At 44.8% G+C, this 12,514-nt stretch overlaps 1 protein-coding gene across 1 annotated transcript in view; it reads left to right on the top strand.

The window, feature by feature from the left end:
* The window catches only part of ror1 (receptor tyrosine kinase-like orphan receptor 1), an 88,342-nt gene that overhangs the window by 8,331 nt on the left and 67,497 nt on the right, over positions 1-12,514 (top strand). The gene's annotated exons all lie outside the window — the stretch shown is intronic.

The raw sequence follows: 12,514 nt of genomic DNA on the forward strand, positions 1-12,514 counted from the left end.
CAACATCAAGTTAAGTTATTGGTATGTTCAGCATCTGTGTTGCTCTTTTTGAGAGCATCAGTTTCACTGTAGACAGGAAATGAAACCACACAGCCAGCAGAAGCGCTTCGTTTGAGCCTCTACGCAGGCCTGTGGAGGGAAGAAAACAGTGATGAATTAATAGATTCTCCTTTAGTGGCTTCACTGGCCCTTGATACCTTGGCAGTTACAAGCATGAAAAGAGGTATCGGCCTATGTGTGAGGAACCGTGGCACATTGAGCCAGCAAATTAAACCAGATATACACATTTAGATTTGTCTGTTGAAAACAACAAGTTCTGATGTTAATCTCATATATTGCCACCAATGGGCTAGTTAATGAGCATGTTATGAGCACACATTTGTCTCTTCCTTTATCCAACACTGGCTGCTTAGTAAATAGTTTAAATGAATATTCTCCTGTAGGAGAAGGTCTATCTGCCATATAGGGCCTTGGGTGTTAAGTTTGGAATCTGACCCAAACTACTTTACTGTAAACTAAACTGGCCGTGCTATAATTCCTTTTCCTTATCTCGCTCTTAATTTATGGCCTGTATGTGCTTCCAGATAGTGTGGTTCCATGGTGGGATTTTTGTCTATAAGTACTTGAATGGGATACTGTCTCTTAGCCTCAAGTGGTGAGTCCATCTGGGTGGTCATTAAATAACTGAGGAGGAATGCAGCAGGACCTGTGTCTGTTACTGCCATAGTGTACTCAGTGCCTCCTGAAGAAGTGCCAAGGAGGCTTGGAGCACATGCTTTATAAACCTGCATTTGTAGGCTCTCTGCTTTAACTCCTCTGCTTTTCACATATTTTTATATATATGATAGGAATTCCCCAGAAAGAATCCCCCCTCGTTGTCTTATCGCAGCCTGAAGATCTGCTGCTGACGTTTTTCTGAGCCAACATTTTTTTACGAAACAAAACCAAAACAAATCTCTTTTTCAACATTTTGTATACATCTATACTGTTTATAAATATGTTACAGCATTGTTTGCCAAGGAACTTGACTGTCGTGCTCATTTGGAGAATTTCTGAGATTCAGTGTTTGACTGGTAATTTGAAATAATTACCTGTCCTGCAGGGGACATTCAGGTTGATTAATTAACACTTTATTACCGGTCCTCGTGCTAAGCCTACTCTACCATGACCAGCCTTTCGTAAAGGGCATGTGTAGAGTCTGCCATTTTTTTTTTAAACCAATATCAGGGTTCTGTTTCAGTGTTTTTTCCACCCCAGGAGATGGTGATCATTTTCCTCTAATAAACTGACATTTAGCTGGTTTTAAACCCTCCTCTGTGCTGCTGGGTGTTGTAGCCCCTCCCATGTTGTTTAGCTCATGGCTGGTGACAGGCTGCTCATTCACACTAGCCTCCGGTTGTGCTTGCGCTTGTTTGCTAACCCCAGCAGCGTCAGTCAAACAGGATTTAGCTTTCTGTTGCGCCTGAGCCACGCAGGTTCTGTTCCCCGCCAAACTGCCTGTGCGCAGGCTGTAATGAAGGACTCCGATGCTGGAAGCGTTTTCCTAACAAGCTGGTGTTTACCCTGTCCACTGTCTCCTCAGCTTGCCGGTGCTGCTGACAAACAGCCCTTGCTCCCTCGCTTTGTTTTCTCTTTAAACAAATTAGGAGGCAATCAAGAGGCTGCTGCTCATGGTTAAAACATGTCCTCAATGCTCCTCTGGCATCCAGGTCCCCTTTTCACAAAGGAAATGGAGTGAGGTCCAATGCAGCTCAGATGTGAAAATTGATTGCTGCCCTGTGACTTGAAAGAGTGAAACTTCCTGAAATGAATTAGTCGGGTTTCGGTGGTTGCACACCTGGTTGTGCTATTCCCCATCACAAAAGTGAGGATTGAGGTTAAAGAGTTTCACCAGTTCTGTGTGTCACAGTGGGGGGGACAGAGGAACCAAAAGCAGACATAGGAGTGTAGAAAAAATGGCAGGATTTAATGAGGGTCAGACAGAGCGTAATCCAAACAGGCGATGGTTCAAAAATCAGGAAGGCAATCCAGAAATAGGGCAGAGTCCACAAGAACAAGTGAAGAGTCCAAAGAAGCAGGCAGGGGTCATAAACAGGAATCCAGGAAATAAAAATCAACCAGACAGAATGCCACAAGGGCAAGGGCTCAGGAACAAGGAGGCTAGAACTGGGGTAAAGGCGTAAAAGGGCTCGGAACTTGAAAAAGCAGGATATGACGAACTAGCAAGGTGCAACTGAGAAGGACAGATATAAATACACAGGGGAATGAGACAACCTGGGCGGGACATGGGAGTGAGGGCGGTCTAACAAATAAACATCAGGTGAGACGCATGAAAGGGCAATAATACAATAATGAGCGGGAAATGAAAACGTGGACTGGATTCACAAAGACACACATGTAATACAAACGGCTTCGGACTAGGGACAATTGCATAGAGTTAGGAGATGTAGTGATAGCAAGAGACAGGTGCGAACACTTTGCTGAAACTAAGCAAGTAATCAGTGATAGAATAGGGAGGCGGAGTTGCAGAGCAGACTTGAAACTGGAGATACATTAGTAAGTTACATAATTAAATTACAAATACCCAAAACTAGTGAATGTTAGTTTGTGAGTTAGACGGACATATTAGTGTGTTAATATATAATTAGTACTTCACAAATTTTATGTTAGTTGGAATTAGTATATCAGTGCTATCTACAAACATGAAATGGAGAGAAAGCAGGAAGTAAGAACAGTGAGACGGAAGGAATTGTGGGAAACCAGAAAATTCCGATACCACCCGAATAGTGAAGCACACAGACAGGGGAGTGACTCGGGATCAGAAACATTCAGACACAGACATCACAGGGGAAGACGAGTGCAAAAACAAATGAATGTAAACAGAAAACCAGACATAATTGTAAAAAATAATAAAATAAACTAACAGACAGAAATCAGGATCATAACACTGTTTTTTAAGGTTATTGTTTTCTGTCTTCAATCAGAAGCTTTGATTATAATTATATTGTCCTTAATTTTATCCTTAATTGACATGACAGGCTGTGCCATGCTTCCTGAAATGGTTTGCTTGTATATTTGTTATAAAGGGGCAGAGACCAAATTTTACAAACCTTTGAAATGAGCAATATCTGTAATTTTATTATTTTTTTCAGGTTTCTAAAGACTGTTTGTTGCTGAATCACCGAATGAGTTTTCTCAAGTCCTCCAAATAGGCTTTAGCTATCCACTTTTAAAGCTGTATACAAATAAGCAATAGCTTACACAGATATGTGGAAAGTTTATGTGGGTGTATGTGGTTTCATGTGTGTGGTCGAGTGAAATGGAGCCAAAACTAAAAGTATTTTGTACAATTATAAATGTATGATGAAAATGTTTTGCTTTCTTGAAAATGAGAAAGTAGCATGACAAGAAATGCAAGTCTTAAAGGTGGTCCTGGGGAGAAATCAAGAGGCAAAATTGGCTGGTTGCTTTGTAACGTGAAAACAATTAGTAGTGGTTTCATTGAGCACTGAGATTGGTGAAATAGTACTCCGAACGTAGATTGCAGAGTCAATGTTGCTGCCCATAATACTTCCTTGCTTCCCTCTAATGTAGATAAACACTAGTGCCTTTGACTTCTCATGGGCAGGTCACTTTGAAGTCTTCATTTTTTTATTCTGCCTGTGGTGTGTTTAAATAAGAAAGAGTTGTACTTGGCTTAGTGTTGACCTTCACCACATTTTGAAACCTTTCATTTTGAGTCTGAATCTTAAATACATTTTTAAGTTGGATTTTCTTTTTTCTTTTTTATGAATAGAGAGGACAGTCAAAGTCCAAATACCCGGCCAGTGTTTCGACACCAGGCAGCTTGTAGCCCCATAACATCTGGAAGAGAAGGTTTTCTGGTGCAGTAGTCTGCAGTAGGCTCAATCACAGCGAAAGTATTCCCAGCTGCAAATTTCACCTGGGTAAGACTGCTTTCTCAGAGGTTTGCCCAGTAATTCATTGTATGTTTCTTTCTACTTGACTCAGCCAAAATAACTTGTGAGTAAATAGACTGGTAAAAGGACACTGGAGGTGGCTGAAGTCATGGTAACATGCCAGTCCATTCCTGGCTTTAGAATAACTGCCACGGTTTGTTTTTATTTGAAGTTTGTATTAAAATTGTGCTTCCTATGAGTCATTTTCACCTTTTCCCCAGAAAGCAGAGCCAAAAAAAACCTCTGTTTGGGCAAAGCATTCAAACCTCTGGAGTCAGCGAATGCTTTAGCTACAGTAAAAATCATTTTTTATTACCACTATTATAACATTAGCAGCTATAGCAAAGTTTAAAGTGATGGCGAAAGCATGACTGGTGCCTGTCAAACAAGCCTCCAGTATTTCCAGGCTTGGCAATGAAAGTGAACAGTTCATTCCAAGTGTGAGCTTATACAGAGCTCTCCAGGTCACAGAGGCGAAACCTGGCCTTTTCACCCCAGTAAGTTCTTCATTGTTGGCGAAGGGGGGTTAACATGGGCCACAAAGCAGGCAAACTTCCCCAAGCAAATGGGGGAAAGGGGTGGACATGGCGTGGCCCAAGATGCAGTGAAGTTGGAGGAGGGTCTTGGAAGTCCTTGACCCTGATGAAAGGAAGTCCAGTGGAGCATCATTGCACCCCACTGTGACCTGCTTCCTTTGTACCCCACCATTCCCCCTGGTGTGGACACGGGATCGAGGGCCCAGTCCACACTGTCAACCCATGCAGGAGCAGCACCGTCACTCTGGCTTCCTAAAGTCAACACAACAGCTCCTCTTTGGGCTTGTCTTCAGACTCTCTGCCTGTTTTGAATGGTGGCCTTTCACAAACAGAGCTTTCCTTTCTGAATTTTATTCTGCACATTCTGCTATAGGGTCCTCAGTCCAAGTTATTGTAAGACATTTTTGTCTGTTAATGCTGGGATCACAGGAAAGATTTAGAGAGCTTTCTTCCTTCCCTCTCTCTGTAGTCATAGGATTTGTGTGTTTTACACCAATTGTTGGTGGATAAACAGAAACATGGAGTGGTTGTGGGTGGTAGACAGCGCTTTTCAAACCACAAAATTGTTGCATGTCCATCAAAAGCATCTGCCAGTAGCCCCTTGTTCTGTGGGATCATGTCGTCTGTGATCAAGTACGCAGGAAAACACATTAGAATGTAATGAATAAAGGTAATTTTAGGCTTCAAGAAGACTGCACCACAGGATTTGACTTGTGTACATAATCAGGGAAGACAGCAAAGACTGGATTTGGCTTGATTTGCTTAAATTGCTGAGTGAACTAACTTTGGTGAAAACAACCCTTTTGATCTCATTTTGAGTTGAACATTTTATGACATTTATTTTTTGTTGTTATTTTTTTCTTATAGTCATAAGTCATAGTAATGGAGTATTGCTTTCCATTAAGGCTTTCAAATCAGCAAGATCACCATCCTATTTCTAGAACCATCTTTGACTAAATAAAGTCGTTTTGTAACCATGGTTCAGTAGCAAAGCCTTGACTGATTATTTCCGTTAGCGAAAAAGCATTGCCTTCTGGGGCTTGGGGGCAAAATGGATTTGTTTATTAGGCCTATATAGTTAACTTTCAATTATGCATCATTTATTTGGAGACAACGTTCTTTAGAGGGTAGAAGGAAAAGTACGTACAAACAAGAGGGCAAAATAGCTTATAACGTCTGCCTAGTGTCCTCTTTGACAGCGCATTGAACAGGCCCCTTGCATCTCCCAGAGGCTGAGGCGCTCAACGCCCCTGCTAAAACCGGCCTCCTCCACAGACCATTAGTGGGGAGAGGGCGAGGAATCCATCATATTTAGGAAGTGATAAATAAGAGGAGGGGCCAGGATTGCGGCGGGAGCAGCGCACTGTGTCCGCGGTGAAGGGGCGGCCTGTTATGAGCCGTGTGGAAAGGGGGCCTGCAGCGGCGCCTCAATAGAAGCACCCCATGTTCCCTATAGTGCCATGTGAATAACTCTTGACCTAACAGAGGCGCTTGATTGGCATGACGACCGGTGGGGGGACGTGAATTGAGGACGGTGGGGATGGAGGTTGCTGGGGGGGGGTTGCGTAGGCGCTTGAAGACAGAACCGCCTTGTCCCTCTTTGGCTGAAGCCCCCAGCTGTCATGTTGTTTGGGAAGCAGAGGGCCCGCCGCCCCAGAGCCTGCGGGACACGGGGTGAGACATTGTGAAGGAGAGGCAGTGTGTGAGAAGAAGCTGGAGCAGCCTGAAAGAGCCAGCTCAAGCAGAAAGTCTCAGCGGGGTTAAGTGGAGGCAGGTGTTTGGTGGGCACCCCGAGTCATGTAACGGTGTCTCATCGTCACCGGCTCATCGGTGATGTCCGTCAGTCACCGTGGGGCTGGCTGGAGGGGTGAAGTCACACCGAACACGCCGCCGGCGACTGCATGTGCTGTTTGTTCTGATTTCGTGTTTAAAGGCCATCTACGTTTATAGTGCAGGGAAGTTCCCTGGTGTTGTTTTTAGCCGATAGGATCTGCGCTACCCCCCCTCCCTCTCCTCGTTTGTAAAATTAATTCAGATCAGAAGCGAAGGCCCCGGCCTCCCTGTCGCGTTCAGGACCGACGCCGACGGGCCCCATACCGACAGAAACCAGACAGAGCAAAGATCTGCTTCTGAGCACTTTTCATGAATACTTCCAATTGCATTACATGCACTGGCGTGTGCTTACCGCCGTATGACGCATCATTGTGCTTGGCAGCCTGTGGGAATGCGAGCAGTCGCGGGGCGAGCAGGGACGGATGCCTCGCAGACTCCGCGAGGCCAACGCGGGTTTTCGGCAGCAAGAATAACATTATTCCAAGCCCTAACTGTTTCTGGACAAATATTTCAGAAGGCCGCTTTGTGGCGGGACAGCTTTTTTTTTTGTCTTCTGTGAATGGCACAAAGATGCCTTTGTGCTGCCGCTCCCAGCAAGCAGATAGGGCCGGAATGTATTCGGAGCGAGTACCTCCGTGGCTGACATTAGCATATCTGGTTATGAAGAACAAAAAGCCAGTCGGGCCACAGCTGATGAGCCTCTTCCTGTGCGGACTGCGAGGATGGGAGTTCTCGGGCCCAGGATCTGGGGGGCTGATAGCGCTCGGCCCTGGGGCCCGGTTGAGCAGTAAAACTGGGCCAGTCCCCCTCGCTGCCCACTTCAAAGCCCGCCGTCTGCCCCTGGGGGAGGACTGAGGTGCTGCTCCCTGAGGAGGAGGCAGATAAGAGACTGGTCATGAGGATGTGGGAAACCCACACGTAGTCTGAGCTGAGGAGGGTCTGTCATGTAGACATGCGCTCACATAGGCTGCAGAATCACAGAAATCAGACAACAGAACATTGTACGTGATAGCGAAAACCCTAAAAGCAGCAGTCTTCCTCATGCTGATGAGATTCTGCAGGAAAGAGATAAGGGGCACTGGCAGTGATATGAAGACCAGCATTGACTCAGTTTTTCAATATTGAGTAGCGACATGTTCCCATGTAGGATTATTGCTAAGACTGAAGTGTTTTGCTTTTCAGCAAACATTTTGAAGCTGTTAAGGGTGCATGAGTGCATATATGTGAGGATACAGTATCCATATGTGTGCCCTTGCCAAAGGCTGGGTATGTGAGCAGGTTTGTGTGTGTGTGTGTGGGCATTTTATAATTCATGGGTTTGGCTGTGGCTGCTTATGATGTGTGTGTGTGTATATGTGCCTGTGTATGTAACTAGATGCATATGTGTATTTGTACCAGCATATATGCATGGGTGTGTACTGTATGTTGTGTGGGTGTGTTTGTGTGTCTGCTCGCACACAACAAAGTGCTGGTTTGTGTGTTAGTATTTTGGTGGGGTTTTGTATGTGGATTTTTGTAAATGTTTAAATGCATTTAGGTGTATGTGTATATTCATTTAATTTAGAGTGCTTTGGTGTACGTATGTGTGCGCATACATTTGTTTATGGATATGCATGGTCGTGTGGCTACTGAGGTCTATGTCTAGTGAATGTCTATGCCCATGCACGTGCCACCCATGTGTATGGGTGTGTACAGTATTTTTATGGTGGCGGAGGGCCTCTTCGCTTGGTTGTATCATATGATGGATGGAGTGGAGAACAAGGCGGCAGTTCTGGAGCAGGAGATGAGGGGAGAGAGCCCAGTGCTCATTACTCACGGTCCCAGCCTGGTGCCCTCAGCGAATGCAGGGACTGAAATAACATCCAAGAAAAACAAACCAGGCCTGGAAAACATGCCACAGACACAAGAGGTTAAATTATGGCATGTCCTGCTCTTTGCTGCACTGCGTTTTATCTGGTTTATGTGTTCACGTAGTTGGACCATTTCATCCTTTGTCCTGCTACAGTTCGTATGAACACAGAGGTCTCGCTGTTTTGACATAAAGTTTAAGGTTTAAAAAAATGGACGACGTGAGAAACGTTGATGTGTGTTTAGATTTTCCCTGAAATGTTTAAAATAGCCCCGTTTATGTATATGGACGGCAGCTTTTAGTGTGCCAGAAGGCATCCTCAATTATGGAGTGATCTATCGCAATGATCTTTGAACTCGCCTACTGTACCACAACACTTGAATGGCTTTTTTGTGAATGTTGCATATGGACCAGGTCATTGTCCATAAATGATAAATAATATTGCAGAAGTGTGAACAGGTTATGAGAGAAAAGAAGCAGGATGTTCTGGAGTTCCGAGGAAATGACTCCCAGCAATGATTTTTCCACGACCGCAGGTATCTCGGCGACTGTAAGCCGAGGATATCCCATGTTTATGCTGATGGACTTACAGATTAGTCCGCCTGGTGTTCCCTTGATTAAAATGACCTTCAGTGTAAACTGTGGTGCCATTAACTAGGCTGGTGGAGGACCTTTTGACTTGACTGTATGAATAAGCCTGCCGGGCTAATTAACCTAGCCCGTATGCAACCTGGTCCACAGCTGCCACACAATACCCAGGCTTCAGGACAGCAGGGTTTAAACAGAGGAAAATAAAAGGGCTCCCAGTGAAATTGAGGTGCTAATAAACTGCTTATCTCCACCCAGCATCAAGGACAACAGGGGTTGGTAGACTGAATTGCTTTTGTCAGGACTAAATTGCATTTGAGAAACCTGGGGAGTTCTCAGTCTTGAGCCAGGTTTGTTATTTGTAAAGACAGATCCCAGGGAATTACCTGCAATCTTGGCTAGGGAGTGAAATTTTCCTTCCTTCATCCGATTCTCAAATTGGTGTTCGTAAGTCCAAGTTCTTCCTTATTTTCTCTACCTTAGTCTTATAGAGTTTGGACAGTGTCAGTAATTGCCTTGGTAAATGCCTGTCTGTTTGGAATGTTAAATACTTGGAAGTTTCACATTGCCAGAAATTGCCATTTCTGTTAAAGTTGATCATTTAAATCCTCCTGTTAGTGGTATGGAAAAATTTGAGTTTTTTGTAGCATTCTTCTTCTCGGTGGGAATGAATCTTCATTCTGACATCCTTGACTAACTGTTTAGAGGCCAGATAGAACAGCCACTGCCGTTGGATACTTGGGAGGCATGGAGTTCAGAATAAAAAGCCCTGGAATTATACTCACCGGGCTCATTGAAGTCCTAACGAGTAAATCACTGAGTCTGGGCCATAGTAACCATCCATCCATCCATCCATTATCTTAACCCGCTTATCCTGAACAGGGTCATAGGGGGGCTGGAGCCTATCCCAGCATACATTGGGCGAAAGGCAGGAATACACCCTGGACAGGTCGCCAGTCCATCGCAGGGCGCACACACACCATTCACTCACACTCTCATACCTACGGGCAATTTAGACTCTCCAATCAGCCTAACCTGCATGTCTTTGGACTGTGGGAGGAAACCGGAGTACCCGGAGGAAACCCACGCAGACACGGGGAGAACATGCAAACTTCACACAGAGAGGCCCCCGGCCGACGGGGATTCGAACCCAGGACCTCCTTGCTGTGAGGCGGCAGTGCTAACCACTGCACCATCCGTGCCGCCATGCCATAGTAACCATCTTTTTAAAAAGCAACAGAAAGTAATCCAGAAGGTTTCCCAAACTTTTGCACAGGGCCCTTTTCCTTTTTTATCATTTATAAGCTATAAAAAAATCTAAATAAAAATCTTGCTTTAGAATTTGCAGAAAGGTCTCATGTGTACCTCTGTACTAGTTGTTACATTTTTGCACCCCACTGTATTAACTCATAATGTAGTATATGCTTTTTAGGAAGTTGAGTAAAGGGCATCAAGCGACTCATTCTTGACATCAGTCACATGGTACACTGTATACTGTATGCTATATTGTACGGTGGCTCTGAAGTGCAAAACACAAAAACTAAAACTTTCGGCCCTGAGGTAGAGGTGCTACATACAAAAACAAAAAGGTTGTCCAGAAGTGCAAAACACGAACAAACACTTGCACTTCTGGACCACTTCTTTTGGTTTTTGTATGTTGCCTCTGCACTGCAGGGCTGCGAGTTTTTGTATATTTGTGTTTTGCACCTCAGGGCCGCTCTTTTTTGTTTTTGTATGTTGCATCTGTACGTCAGGGCTGAAAGTTTTTGTTTTTGTGTTTTGCATTTCAAAGCCACCATAATATTGCAATGTTTCAGGCGCAGTTATACACAGTGTGTTTGTGGGAAGTCTGTCTTTGAGCTAGCAAAAAAAAAAAAAAGAATGTGCTCTGCACACTGAATAATACAATGTTGTGAGGTTTCGGGGGATATTACAACCAAAGGCAATGAATATCCCTGGCCTCGCAGATTTGGAGGGAACCCCTCTGGAATCACTGAGGAATTTCAGACCTTTTTTCCAGCTCCACATCCTGTATTATACAGTTACAGGAGCAGAAACCCTAGAGACGGGAGTGAGTGAGAGCGCCTCTGTCCGAGTGTGAGAGAGAGCCTGCTCTGAACCTGACTTTACACTCTGGCAGATCTGATAAAAATCTCTGCCTTTTCCCAGCGCTGGGCAGTTTTCATCCAGGCGGTGTGCTTGGCTGGCTGGCTGGTCTCCGGAGCTTTGGGGAATGTGTGTTTACTGGTGAGGAGTGAGGATGCTGCCGCTCAGAGATAAGGCGCTTTTAGCCCTTCAGTTCATTCATTTCCCTTTAGGCCCACATGTCAACAACAATGTATAAGGGTATGGGGATGGAGCGCCCTCTCTCACCTACCTGTCCTTTACTCTCCCTCTTTTTCCACTATAACCTGTTTTTCATTCCTTCTCTCCTCTCCAGCTTTTTCCTATTTCGCCCGTCCGTTTCCCCAGCACACCTATTCTCCCTGCCACCACAGTGTTAAATTAGCAGAGCTTTAGTGGATCTGACAGAAGCTGCGTTTCGTCTGGTTTGAGTGTCTAACCAGATTTGGAACAGTCCACGCTGGCCAGGGCAGATGCTGGAAGCAGTTTGAATGTCAAACAAAAAGGTTCATTGAAGGAATGCCGGCTTCCCGCTGGGCTAATCCAAGTAACAATAATTGAGAAATGTGGAGAGGGGAGAGTGGCCTGTGGTGGCCAGCAGTGTAGTGAAAAGCCTGAGGGAGAGAACGGCCTCACAGCCCTGGACTCCCACTGCCAGGCCAGACAGAGCCCCGCGGGCCTTTCTTTCCCCCTTTTTCCCCCCTTTCCAAAGCTCCTGTTTTTACTCTGAATGTTCCCACTGTGACTGCCCCAATGCTCCCACGATCGCCGTATGAAATGGACATTTGCCCCCTCTCACTGGAGAGACCAAGGAGTTATCTAGTGTTTGACCTAATGTGCATGCGCCGCTGTCCTTACAACGCAGCTGTATTCTGTGCATGTGCTTTGAGGAAATGAAGGTCTAAGACCCGTCTTTATTCAGGATCGGACTTGGACTGTGTTCTGTTTCTCTCCCTCACTTTAGTTAAGTAAGCCAGATGTCTTTAATAAGATATGACCTATATGTTTGCAGTGTGCTTGCTTTATCCTTTAACACTTGCAAGTCAAACTTCCCGTCAGTCCTTCACACAACGCTTTCCAATGCGGAATAATACGCTGACTGGCCGAGTCGGCCGGTAGTTTTCTCCTTATCTAATCTGGCTGCAATTTTCCTCAAGACAAAGGAAGCGATGCGATAAGGACAGAATTGTTCAGGTCTGTATCTCAAAAGTTCTCCATTATTTTAACAACAGTTTCAAAGCAGGCCATGTCTCCGAGGTCGGCTCTAGATTTATCAGTAGAAGAGATTGCATTGTTTGCACCTTCAGTGCGGACTTGGCAGCAGAGAATATGAAGTATTTCCTGTAGTACTTCCTGAATGTGCCTGCTGGTCACGATGTCTGGACTAACCTTGAAGCAATTACCAGAAGCCTCAGGGATATAACTCCTCTGATATATTTAGGCTCACTTTCTAAGATGATTCTGAACGTGTTGACTAAAATATTAAATTAAAGCATCCTGTCACCAACAAGATTTACTCAAAACAACCGATTAAAGCCTCAATCCTGAAAAATATGTAATCGTCAAACTTTTAGTGATCTCATTTCATTGCTTGTTTTTAGATTTATGTGGGGGGGGGGGGTTTA

Source organism: Conger conger, chromosome 4, assembly GCF_963514075.1.
Source record: "Conger conger chromosome 4, fConCon1.1, whole genome shotgun sequence".
In the NCBI taxonomy this organism is placed as follows: domain Eukaryota; kingdom Metazoa; phylum Chordata; class Actinopteri; order Anguilliformes; family Congridae; genus Conger; species Conger conger.